Below are 12,042 nucleotides of genomic sequence, written 5' to 3'. Positions count from 1 at the left end.
ATTCGATTCTTTGGGGGAGAATGTACCCCTACTGACAAGAGGGACTGATTGTTTTGGCAGGCCTCATGTCACTCTTCCCGGGTCTAAGACTGACTTTCGAAGTATGACAAAAATGTTTAATTTTGATTTTTTTTTTTTAATTACGTTGCTGGGAATTATTTCAGATCTCAAAGAATAGACGTTCCAGTGTTCATCTAAAAAAAAAAAAAAAGAAATGCTGGCAGTTTTTTTGAATTAAAGCCCTGTTTTTTCTTTTTCTTTTTTTTCCCCCCTCTCTCTCTTAAATTGTATTTTCTGTGGTGAGGCCTACATTTTTGTGTCTGCAGGTGACACGTTGATTGAAACTAAAATTAATAAATCAGCTGAAAAGCTCACACCTACAGTTCACAGCAGGGCCTGGAAAACACGTTTATAAAGGGAGCTTTATGCCCTCATATAAAGAAGGAATAAATTACGGAAGCACTTGTTGCCCCGAGACATGATTTTGCTTCGCAATCTGGTATCTTATTTTTGGAGGCTTATTGTTAATCAACAGGTTCCTGGTTGCTTTAGCAGGTGACTTTGCTATTAATCTCTTACTTGACCATTATAGCATATTAATGAGGAGGTTTCTAGATGCAGCTCTATCTTCGGACCAAGGAATTAGTTGAAAAGGTGCACTTTCGACTCAATGGCTTGCAGTTAGCCATGTTGAGGACCCAAGGCGAAGTAGCATTTTCTACTGCTTGTGTAGTATTAAGGGGTGTTTTACTAACATATGTGTCTTACTGTGCTTTTCTTCTCTCCTACACTTATTCCTTCGCCATGGAGGGCAATTATGGAACTTACCAGTCTCTGTTCCTTTTTTTTTTTTAACAAAATAAAATTATATATAAATAACAAAATGATATCCTTTCTTATTAATGTGCACCCTCGTTTTAATTAAACACTGTCAATTTCCTTTGGAGGTGTGTTTGGAATTAAAATGTATGATTTGAGAAGGCAAGACATTCAACATTTCTCACCAGAGCTGGATTAATAAATGTCATTACAAGTGCAGGAATTTAACCATCACATTTCCCTTTAGAATCTGAGGTAATTGGAAATGTTTAAGCTTGACAAAAGAAGGAAGTAAATATACCTATGGGGGGAGTTTAGAAATATAAAGAAGAACTGAGGATTTAAGTCTTAAATTTGTAATTACAAGGATCTCCAAGGCCCGTGATGGTGCAAAACAGCCCAGACAGCCCAGCATATGGGAAGAACCGCTTTGTTGCAATCTGCAGACATTTCAAAGGACATCCTCTGGCAAAGCATTATTATTACTGTTGCTGTTCATCTTCTTTCTGGTCCACACCTCATGCATGCTGTCTTTTTTCTAAACCTGAGAAATGTCAAGCCGGTGCTTTTCTTCTTTCTAACTTTTTAGAATTAAAGGTTGGTGTCAATTGAGGCACATTGGATGTCACTGTCTACTTCGCCTTGTTTTAAATGTTTATTTATTTTTGAGAGAGAGCAAGAGACTGAGTGCAAGCGGGAGAGGGACAGAGAAAGAGAGGGAGACGCGGAATTGGAAGCAGGCTCCAAGGCTCTAAGCTGTCAGCACAGAGTCCAACGCAAGGCTCGAACCCACAAACGGTGAGATAGATCATGACCTGAGCCGAAGTGGATGCTTAACCGACTGAGCTACCCAGGCGCGCTTCTATCTCGCTTTTCAGACTAAGCGCTGAAGTATCTTCATTCTGTGGGTTAAGGTCAACACCATCACCTCTTTCAGGAAGGAATTTTCTGGTTAGGTTGCTGGAGGAGAGGAGGTGAGTTTGAGGTATTAGCTAACCACAGGAATGCCTGACAATGAACATTAACAGAACCACCATATTTGACACTACTTATGAAACTTTTGCCCATAAAAATGCACACTAACAAAAAATCATCCGCATTATCTTACAGCTGTAATATTAGGCTGCTCCCACAGATGAGAGGAATTGGAAATATGCCGTCTTCTTAAAAGCATTACTCAAGTTACCAGCTTAACTGTTCATTGTAATTACATACCAAGCTGATCAGTTTATAGTGAGCAGGGGACCTCCGTCCACTTAAAGTCCATATCGATTGCCTGGAGCCTGGATCCTCTTCTAAATTTTTTGTTCAGGCCAGTAAGCTAAGGAGTATTTGGGTAAGGATGGCCCCACTCACCTCCAATAAACATGAAAAATTTAAATGAAAATAACTGACTCTAGGCTTGCTTATCTTTTATAACTGAGAAAGGAAAAAAATCTGTTCAACCCTGGACAGAAACAGTTTATGCCCCCAGTGACACGAAAGCGACCGCTTTAGGTTCTCTGGTACAAAAGCATAGTTGTATGTGGGGTGGGGGAAGGGTCTCTTGAGGAGTGGAAGGAAAAGGAGGAAATAAACGCGCATTAAAATAAATTAAGGAAGTGGCTGGCGTATTCTAGGAACAGTCGGGTTAATTCGTTTATATTTGTAGTACAAATTTCTAGAAAACAGCGCTGCAAATATATACCAAAGTATTGCACACCGTGGCTGCTCTAGCATGTGTTTATAAAGAAGGACAGTCACTATAAGAGAACGTTCCCCTCCCCCAGTTCTCCCTCAAGTACTTCCAGCTAGGGAGGTTTTCAGCCCTTTTGTCTTTTTACAACTTAGCAAGATCAGACACATTTCTGCAATGCATATGCAGATTTCACCTCTTGTTACTTTCTCTAATGAGCGTTCGCTTAATCAATTTGACAGTAGCCTTTATCCCCTCCCCCCTTTTTTCCCCTTCACATCCACTAAGAAAGTTTTCAGAAAAAAAGTGTTAACAGATTCAAGGGGGCATTAGCAACGTGCAATGGTAGCTGGCCAAAACGGGGTGGATTGCAGGGCTTTACAATGACTACTTGCCAGCCACCCCTCTGTCCAGCTTCTGAAAACAGGAAGCAGGTCTGCCAGTCTCATAAGAAAGCATGTATTTTAATAGCTAACATTATTTTCCTTTTCTGGTTAAGAATTGGAAACAATTAGTTGTTATTTAACAGAACACTTAAACATAGAACTTTCTCATAGGCTCATACACCCATTCTGCCAAAAGCGCTTTTTAAAACTTTCGTGCAAGAGACAATCTTGCTATGAGACAAGAGCAACCAGTCCACCTTGGCACTCTCCCATCAAATCTCCCATGGGGGCACCCTACGTCACATGGGTCACATGGCCGTTCTTGCCCTTGTTAAACATCCCTCCGACCCGGCAGTGGAGAGCGCAGGGGTGGAGGGCAGGTGGGTTTCAGTCCGATGTAGTTCACTCTTCCCAGGGAATGGGAAGACAAGATGAGACAAACCCCAGTTCTCAATCATATTCTCAACTCGGCCTCAATCCGAATCTGCCACTGGGCGATCGATCTAACATAGAAGAATATATGGCCCAGCTACTGAGAAGTAGCAGGTCCTTTAAAAAATTTTTTTTGGAGTTCCAGCCCCTCTCTTGCCTGCAGACAGCCCAAGTTTCAGCGCTCCCGCAGCCCTGTGAAGCCTGCTTTTACCCCTCGATGGACTACCTTCTCCTTCTCCCGGTTCCCTCTGGCTCCCTCCATCAGAACTCACGTCCTTAAATCTTTGCCAGTTCTGTAACTCACCCCCCTCGAGTCTCTTTCACTTGGTCAGGGCCAGAAAAATCACACTAAAGGAAGGAAAAGGGGTGGGGGTGGGGGAGTCTGTGCTTGGTTGCTCTAGTTTTGCCTTTCCCGGCAATTCACACACAGTACCTTTCTCCCCAACATCTACCCATTAAGTCCTACCAACAGCCAGCTGTTCACCTTCTACATTCTTAGTGAATAGGAAATTTGGTTTTAAGAAATCGGGGTCTGGTCCCTACTTACAGATTCTTACCTGGACTTATTAGGCCACTGACAGATCTTTCTCTTCCTGACCTTTTTGATTCAAGGTGGGAATCCATACAACAGGTTGCCCACCTCCTCTCACTTGAGTGGCGTGTTTTACTTGGCCAGCTGGACCTGCTTGCCATCCAGGACCCCTAAGCTGAGTGCCTCTGAGGTCTGGGAATGAGCAACACTTTAGAGTCAGCACCCTGACTTCAACCAGGAGCTCTTGATTTCTAAGGGCTGCACTAACATTTTCAAGAGGTAGAACTGAGTTGATCCACTGTCTGTATTACTTAGGTCATCTGAACTCTCTGCTTACTATTGGAAAGAGAGGAATGGTAGGTCCCATCCCAAGACTTACTGAACCAGAATCTGAATTTTAACAAGGTCCCCGGGTGATTCGTGTGCACATTTCTTTAATCACTTCAGGATCTTTGAGAAGGCAGGGGATACACCTTACCCTTGAAAGCCCTTTCGATTCATTTTCTGTCTTTTAATCACAATCCCTAATGTGGCAGAGAAGAGATGGAGTTGGAGTTGGGACAGAGGAATGGCGGGAAGCAGCAGTTATAACTCCCATTATCACTAACCTGGTTTTCTAATATGCTAATTTAAAAATCATTTTGGTACATACACAATTAAAAATATGTGCTATGAGGTCCCTATTTCTTCTGGAAATATTTTTTTTTTCTTTTGTAAAAGCACCCTGAAATGCTTTCTACTGTATTGGTCTTTTCTGTTTAATGAACTAGCAATTTAACCATGATTTCTACTTTTACGTAAGATGTGTTTCTATGTAAACTTCATTCCAGAAACCCTTGTGGTTTCCCTGAGTTTATAGAGGACCTTCTGGAGGGATTCCTGGCACCTGCTTCAGAGGATGTCCCTTGCAAAGGTCTAGCCATCCTTTCTCCAGCCCCTGACCACTCTCTGCCCCCATGTCCCTAAGCAGAACAGAGAGCAAGGGCAGTAGTGGAAAGATCAAGGCCCCTGGGGCAGAGAGGCCGGGATTTGCAAGGCCGGTTCCACCATAAAGAATGCCTGTGACCTTTGGCAAGCAGTTTAACATTTCCCAGGCTCTGGATCCTGCTCTGGTGAAAAGGAGATGATAACTTGAAGGGTTGTTGCACTGATAAAAGAGGTAAAATTTCAAAAAGGCCTATTGCAAAGTGGGAGGTTAGTAAATGGGGAGGAGAGGGTATTTCCCTTTGTCTTGTGCTTTCTTGGCAAGGCCTCTGAAGAGCTAGTCAAAAAGGAAGTTTGGCTCTCTCACCCCTAAGAGCAAAGGCCCTCCAGTTATTTGGAGATAGGTGAGAAGCCTCGATCCTTGGTTTGATGATTATAAATAGTCCCCACTTATTAAACACCTGTAATGTGACCGTGACATTTGGCAAGTGCTTTAACTTTCCTGAGCCATTCACCCCTGCTCTGTGAAATGGAGATTATAATGCCTAATAGGATTGTTGAGGTTGGTTAAAGAGCTTGCTTTACAATCATTATCTCATTGACTTCTCCCAGCAACCCAGTGAGACAGGCTCCATTTGGCCCCATTTTACAGCTGAGGACATTGAGGTTCAGAGACAGCAAGTAATCTACTCAGGATCATGCAGCTGATATGTAAGAGCCAGATTTGAAGTCTGTATCTCTTTAATCCAAAATTTATGTGCTCTCCATTGTTCTTCCTACACCTTAGGGAAACTGATGAGTAAAAGGGAGACCAGATAATGGGAATTACTTTAGTCTTTTCAATCCTTAATAACATTTCAGTTCAATCCCAAGAAGGGCAGTGCAACTAATCGACAGAAGTTTCCCCCTAAATGGTGTCAAAGTTTGGCAGTATTTTAATAAAACAGTTCTTTCACCTCTGAAGGATTAAGTTGGATGTCCAGACCTGGAAAGCAGCAAAATTTGGTTCTTTACTCTGCCTTGCATAGAGTCAGAGCTTCAGATTTCAGGAAGGACAGTCTCCATCAAAGGTCAGTATGTCCAGGAGCAGAGGGTACTCAGAATTATGGGGATATTATGAACCAAGGTGAGTGGACTTCAAAGTCGAACCCTCCTTAATGAGAAGGTGAAGCACCCTAATTCAGAAAGAAAGGGCTGGATGAATGATGGGAAATCAACATGTATCCCTTGGGGACCAGTTGAGGAAGGAAGAGGCAGAGCAAAGAGGGAAAGGGAGAGAAAGGGTTGAATAAAGAGAAGCAAGCGTTTGGTGCCCTTAAAAACAGCACAAACCATCAAAACTCAGGCTGTGGTATCAGACCAGCATCACACATTTGCTCTGATGGTTAGCATCAGCCTTTGATCTGTACGGGGGGGAAAATGTATTTCCCACACCATCTATTAAATAATGGGTGGGTAGCTGTGGCACGTGAAAACGCTTGTGTCTACAAGTGATGTGCACCCACACAGAAATATTCTTGAAAATACAAAATGGAGTTAGACTTGAGAACAATTGCATTGCAGGTGAAAATATGCCTCTTCTTTGCACTCGGGGCTGCCTAGGAGGTAAAATGACCCTGACCCTAGTTAGGCTGGCCCTTCAGAACTCCAGTCTTGGCTGGCTTCCCTGTTCTTTGCTATTTTCTAGAACTCAGGGGGAGGGACATACCTTAAAATAATATCAAATTAAGAATAGCCTTCAAAATAGATAAAGATCATTATTTGCTCTGGACTAGTGTTACTGAAGTGCCATGTTTTTACATGAAGTCCAAGAGAAGTATTTTAATTTTATTTACCTACAGTGTGCTAGCATTATGGCTGATAGTAAAAGATTAGCTGCATTTTGGTGACCTTTTGATTTTTTTTTTTAATGAAAGAAATTTGCTAAGCTAGGCAACTTCCTTCTCCCTTTCTTGCTCAGCAAAAATAACGAGGACTCCAGAACCCTGCTTTACTAATAAAGGTAGACGTAACTTGAGTGGTTGATGAAACCAAGATAGCTTTCCAATTCGAATAGTTTGAAATCTAACATGTCTGATATTTATAGGGAAATATGAGCATCCTTCAATTTTTATAGGTAAAAAAAAATCAAACACCTTTTCCTAATAAAATTCTAAGCACAGCAGTCTTTGCTCCAGGTTAATCAGCAAGGCATTGCTGTGCCGAGGTCGTTCAACTCTTAGGGAACAATTTCCAGGCAAGCTCAATGTCTTGGAAGCTGAATCCTGAAAATAAGAATACCCCCAAATATTTCTGTTTAGGGACTGTGTGTTGTTGTTATGTATTTTCCCCCCTTTGGATTGTTTTCTTTCTATGAAGCCCTGTCTTTGTCCCAAGAAGCCCCCTGGACTGGTAACTAACTCCCTAATCTGTCCGCATCCTGGTTTTATTAGGTGGAGGGCATCAAGTGATAATGCACGACTTTTCTTTCTTTCTTTTTTTTTAAACATAGACAGGTTTGTTTTTCTAACTGTCAGCAGTGTTTTGGCTATTTTGAGAATGTAGGACAGGGTTAAGGATTAGTACCAGCATTCTCTTTTCTGTGTATCAGAGCCGCTTAGCAGTAATTAATCAGGACATTAGGTTTTGTACTCTTGGTTCAGGTCATTTGCCTATGAGCTGCTCGAGCCTTTTACAAAGGCATACTGCATATGTTTCTGGGTACCTTTTTGAGAGAAGATTTAAATTGGCCAGATGAATAATACTTTGTTACAAGTGTTTTGCCCTAGGCAAAAAGGTTTTCTTCATATTATCATAGCCTGAAGCTGCAATGCTCGAGCTTGATGTGACTGGTTTATACTGTCACATGGCAATGATGTAAGAACAGGCCTCTCTGTGTCAGACAAATCTGGATTTAGGGGAATTATAGCAGATGTTGCAAAATGGCAACAGTTTAGCAAGTTCCTTTTATCCCACTGTTGGGAGGCAGGACTACTAAGTGTACCAGACAGAAAAGAATGTTTTCTTTGATCCTTTACACTCTAGGGTAGGGACTTCCCCAGTTAGAGAACATCGTTAATGATATAGTTATACAGTCACTGATGGATCAGAATACAGAATTAAGGGTGGGATTTTTTTTCTTTCTTTCTTTTTTTTTTAGTATTTGTTTTGATTGAGCTTAGTATTTGTGGTCATTTACATTATAAGCTTCAGAAACCCTCTAAGGTTTTATTCTTAGTAAAGAAAGCCTAATTCAGTGGAATAAACTGAATAACAATAACAAAAACTAAGCTGCACAAAAAAATATTTTAACCTTGGCAACCCTATTCACTCACAGCTATTATGTACAGCTAAATTATATGGATTCTAAGAAAGGGAAACATAGAAAATATAAGTAGATATTTTAATTCTCACACTCTAATAAGTATTAATGAATATATTCAACCACGCTGAATACCAAGGTAACACTGCATTGCCCGTGTTCAATGCAAGTCTTAGTTTCTTAAAAGAAAGCTGTTTTCAAAAGCTTTGGATTTCACTGATCTCAGTTCTTTTGCATTATATTCCAATAAAATTGATTCATACGTATGATCAAGGTGAGTAGGTAGATGATAATGATGTGGCAACAAGAACAATCGGAAAACGCATTCCCTGATGGAAGTGATGCCAGGTTCGATTTATAAAGAGTGTGTTGGTTGTTGCTTCTATGCATTTCTAGAACCTTCTTTTGGAAATGTAGTGTTAGGTATCACTACCGCATGTTGTCCATAGAACTTGATAACATACCTGCAAAAGACAGCGCGTGCATGCAGGACCACAAGAAATAATTTCCCGCCAGGTATAGCTCTCCAATGATTATTTAAAACACACGCGGGCATAATAAATTTGCTGTTGTTTGTGCTAATGTTTATTGATCATTTCCATTGGAGCATTGGACGGTGAAATGTATGCAAACATGTAGACAATTTCTTTAACAGATTCCTGTCTTTTCAGAGTATTTTAAGTTTTTTAAAAGTATTTTTATTTGCAAATTGTGATAGCTGCTGGGAGCCCCCAAAGTAATTAGGGTATCCTAATTTTTCAGACCATTTGCAATAAAATAAAGAAACGATGACTATAAGGTATATTTAAAGAACACCAACGTAGGTAGCTGCTATGTTGCACATTTTTTTGGAAGATCTCAAAGGTAAAGACAAACACGAAAGCGGTCAGAGAGGAGACTGTCAGTAATACCAGATCACCCTTGGTAATATACTATCTGTAGTTGTATTTGATTATCTTTGTGCATTTCACCTACCTGACCACTATGTGACCTGGAGAAAGGACTTGCTTATGCAGCGCAGAGAATGTTGGGGACAATACTGGGTTTTGTCACTTGAATAATTCACATGATATAGAAATGGACTATGATTCCATAGACTGCCATCCTTTAATAAGATAAACATATGTTCTCAAAATAAACATGCTGGAAATCAATGTAAAATTCACATTTTAAAAATTCCAAAATCATATTTTATTTCAACATAAAATTAAGTATCTCTGTCCTACTAAGAGCTTTAAAAATGGGAACTTCCTTAAAAGCGGCTCAACTCTTTGAATTTGAGATTACCTGATAAAACGCACACATTTATTGAACATCATTCATCTAAACCCCTGACTGAGTCCTTTCCTATGATTTAAATTAACCTCTTCATCACCCAAAGCCAGGTCAGTAACACATTTTCATTTAGTCACAAAGACAGCCATGAGGATTGGGTTAGGTACTGTACTACATATAATGGTATTTCTGCAGGCATTTCAAGGGGGGGGAAGACAGTGGCTTTGTGAAACCTGTTCTGTTTAAGAGTCTGTGGGACTGCTAAATACGCTCCCAGCGAAAGGTTTCTGGGGTTTTCCCCTCCTCTTTCCCTTGCAGTTTCTTTCCCAGATGTCTCAAAACAACAGAAAACGCGTATCTTTTTCAGAAATGCTGCTACAACTCTCACGCATCCCGGCCGCAGACATAATTCCCACATGCACATACATAGCTCCATCTAAGAACAGTTTGGAAGAGTTTGCAGCATCTGTCGTTCCACTGCTGAAATAATTCACAGTTAGCCAGAGTAGGAAGTGCAAACAATCCTTTTTCATATTTGCATACTTGGAATTTGGCTTTTTGATTTGTGATTGTTCCCATTAGCTTTGAAAATTCACGTTTCTGTCTAGTTGCAGGTTTTGCTTGAGTGAGCTCAAATTACGCTCTCGACTCAAATATTATTTCAAGTGTAAATACTTTGGAGATGTCAGTGTCTGCCACTGAATTGGGGGTATTTGTTTTATTGATTTTCATCTGGCGAGTTTAAAATATGAGCAAACTTTTCGTGGAGGGTTTGGGGGCATTTGTTTGAACACTCCTGGAGTAATTGGAAATGCAACAATTGTTTAAAAAGTGGCACTGTCCATGAAAAGATTTAGTGAGGGATGAAGAAATTTCTTGAACCTAAAGACCTAATCTGGTGATCCAATTCTCCCCACTGTGTCCATTCCTGTGAAACTCCATTTACTTGCCCCTCTCCGCCACTAGCGCCCCGCGTCCTACCTAGCCAATCCTCCAGGCTTCCCACATTGTCTCCTCTTTTGTCTTTTCAGTCCAAACAGAAGAACAACAGATAGGGTTCTGAAGGGCAGGGTGCATCAGGAGCTGCAGGAGAATGGCTGAGATGAGGGTCAGAGTCCTGCCCCTACTGCCAACAGTTACTAGGGTTTGTGCTGCCCGGCTGAACAGTGTTCAAAGGCTTTGCTGGGCTTTGTTCCACTGTGTAGGGATTAGGCCTGGCGGTCTGAGAATTTGCCTTCTAATTAAAAAGGATAAAAGATAGAAGTAGCATTAGACTAAAACAGAGCAGTGATACTTCACAGGCTGATTTTTTTTTAAAGTCACAAGACAACGCTAGAAGTTGTCAGGATATTTTATTTCCTTAGTAGTCTCCTCAGATTAAAGAGGGGGAAACTTTGGAAACTCTTCCCAGCTGTTTGCGCGGCACACGGAAGTCGCACTGCGTCTAAAATATCTGCTGTTGACAGTGAGGCTGTCTGGTGGGGGGGTTGCAGTCAGCACCGGAGAATGAAGGCTGCTTCCTGAGCCACCTTCCTCTTTTTCAAACGCTGGCAAGAAATTCATTCTAGCCAAAGTGGATCCTGCTTTTCACTTCACCCCAGTGTGCCTGGCTCTCAAGCCTTCCAAGTCCTTCCCTACCTATTCTCTTTTCAAGGATCAATCACTCCTTTCATCTCCTTGCAGCTGTAGACACTATCTTAACCAGGTGTGAAATGCAATTAAGAAATAATTCGGACCTCACCAGTCCTTTTAAAAATTCTTCATGGCAATGGGATGGAGGGCCAGTTTCAATGTTCCACAGCAGCCGCACTATGTGTGACAGGACATGTGATTCCACGCCTAGCGTTGGCTAAGAAGGAAGCCATCCGCAGATTCAGGGGCAGGCAGGCAAGCACCAAAACAGACGACGGTGCCCCGTCTGAACACGGCCGGTGCGGCCCTTCTGGCCGCGTAGACAGAGCCGTGTGCTGACTGACACTTGTTGACTTGGAGGAGCGGCTGAGCGTGATTTGCCAAGTACTCCAGAGACTGGCTCTACCCACTCTACCGCAGGAAGGAATCCGAGGTGAGACTTTCTGTTAGAAATGCTGAGGAGATTATATAAATTAGTTGAGGTGAGTTGTTGTTGTTGTTGTTTGAAAGGGGGGAAGAAAGGGGAGGGAAGAGTGTGGTGAAGGACTTCAGTGCTTTCAAAGTTGCTGAGGTCAGATTGCATCCAAGTATAAAGGAATGCTCCCGGGTTCTCACAGAGCTCGTGTTACGTCATGAAGCGAAGGGGCTGTGAATTTCTTATGCTCCGCTTTTCTGATTTTTGTTTTCCGTTTGCTCAGCATAAACAAGTAAAGCCCCCTCAGGGAAGAGATATTTTTAAAGCATGAGATTACGATGAGATTCATCTGTATACTTCAGAGACACACATAAATATGCTCATGTTCACTTTCTTGAAAAGTCCATATATATAATATATGTGTATATATATATATAATATATATATATATACACATATATATATAATTGCTTAATTTTATCAAATTGAGCAAGTTACCAATTGACTACCTTGGGCATAAATGGAAACATGGAAACCTTGGCAAGGACACAGAGCTATCTCACCACCTAGCGTATAAATTTGGGGGCTAAGTCTATAAATGATGGAAATGCTGTGTTTGGCAGACGACAGAACCCACCAGTATTTCTAATT

This window comes from Hyaena hyaena, unplaced genomic scaffold (genome assembly GCF_003009895.1).
Source record: "Hyaena hyaena isolate Hyena2069 unplaced genomic scaffold, ASM300989v1 scaffold_509, whole genome shotgun sequence".
Taxonomy (NCBI): domain Eukaryota; kingdom Metazoa; phylum Chordata; class Mammalia; order Carnivora; family Hyaenidae; genus Hyaena; species Hyaena hyaena.
Note: the sequence above shows the minus strand (reverse complement) of the source record.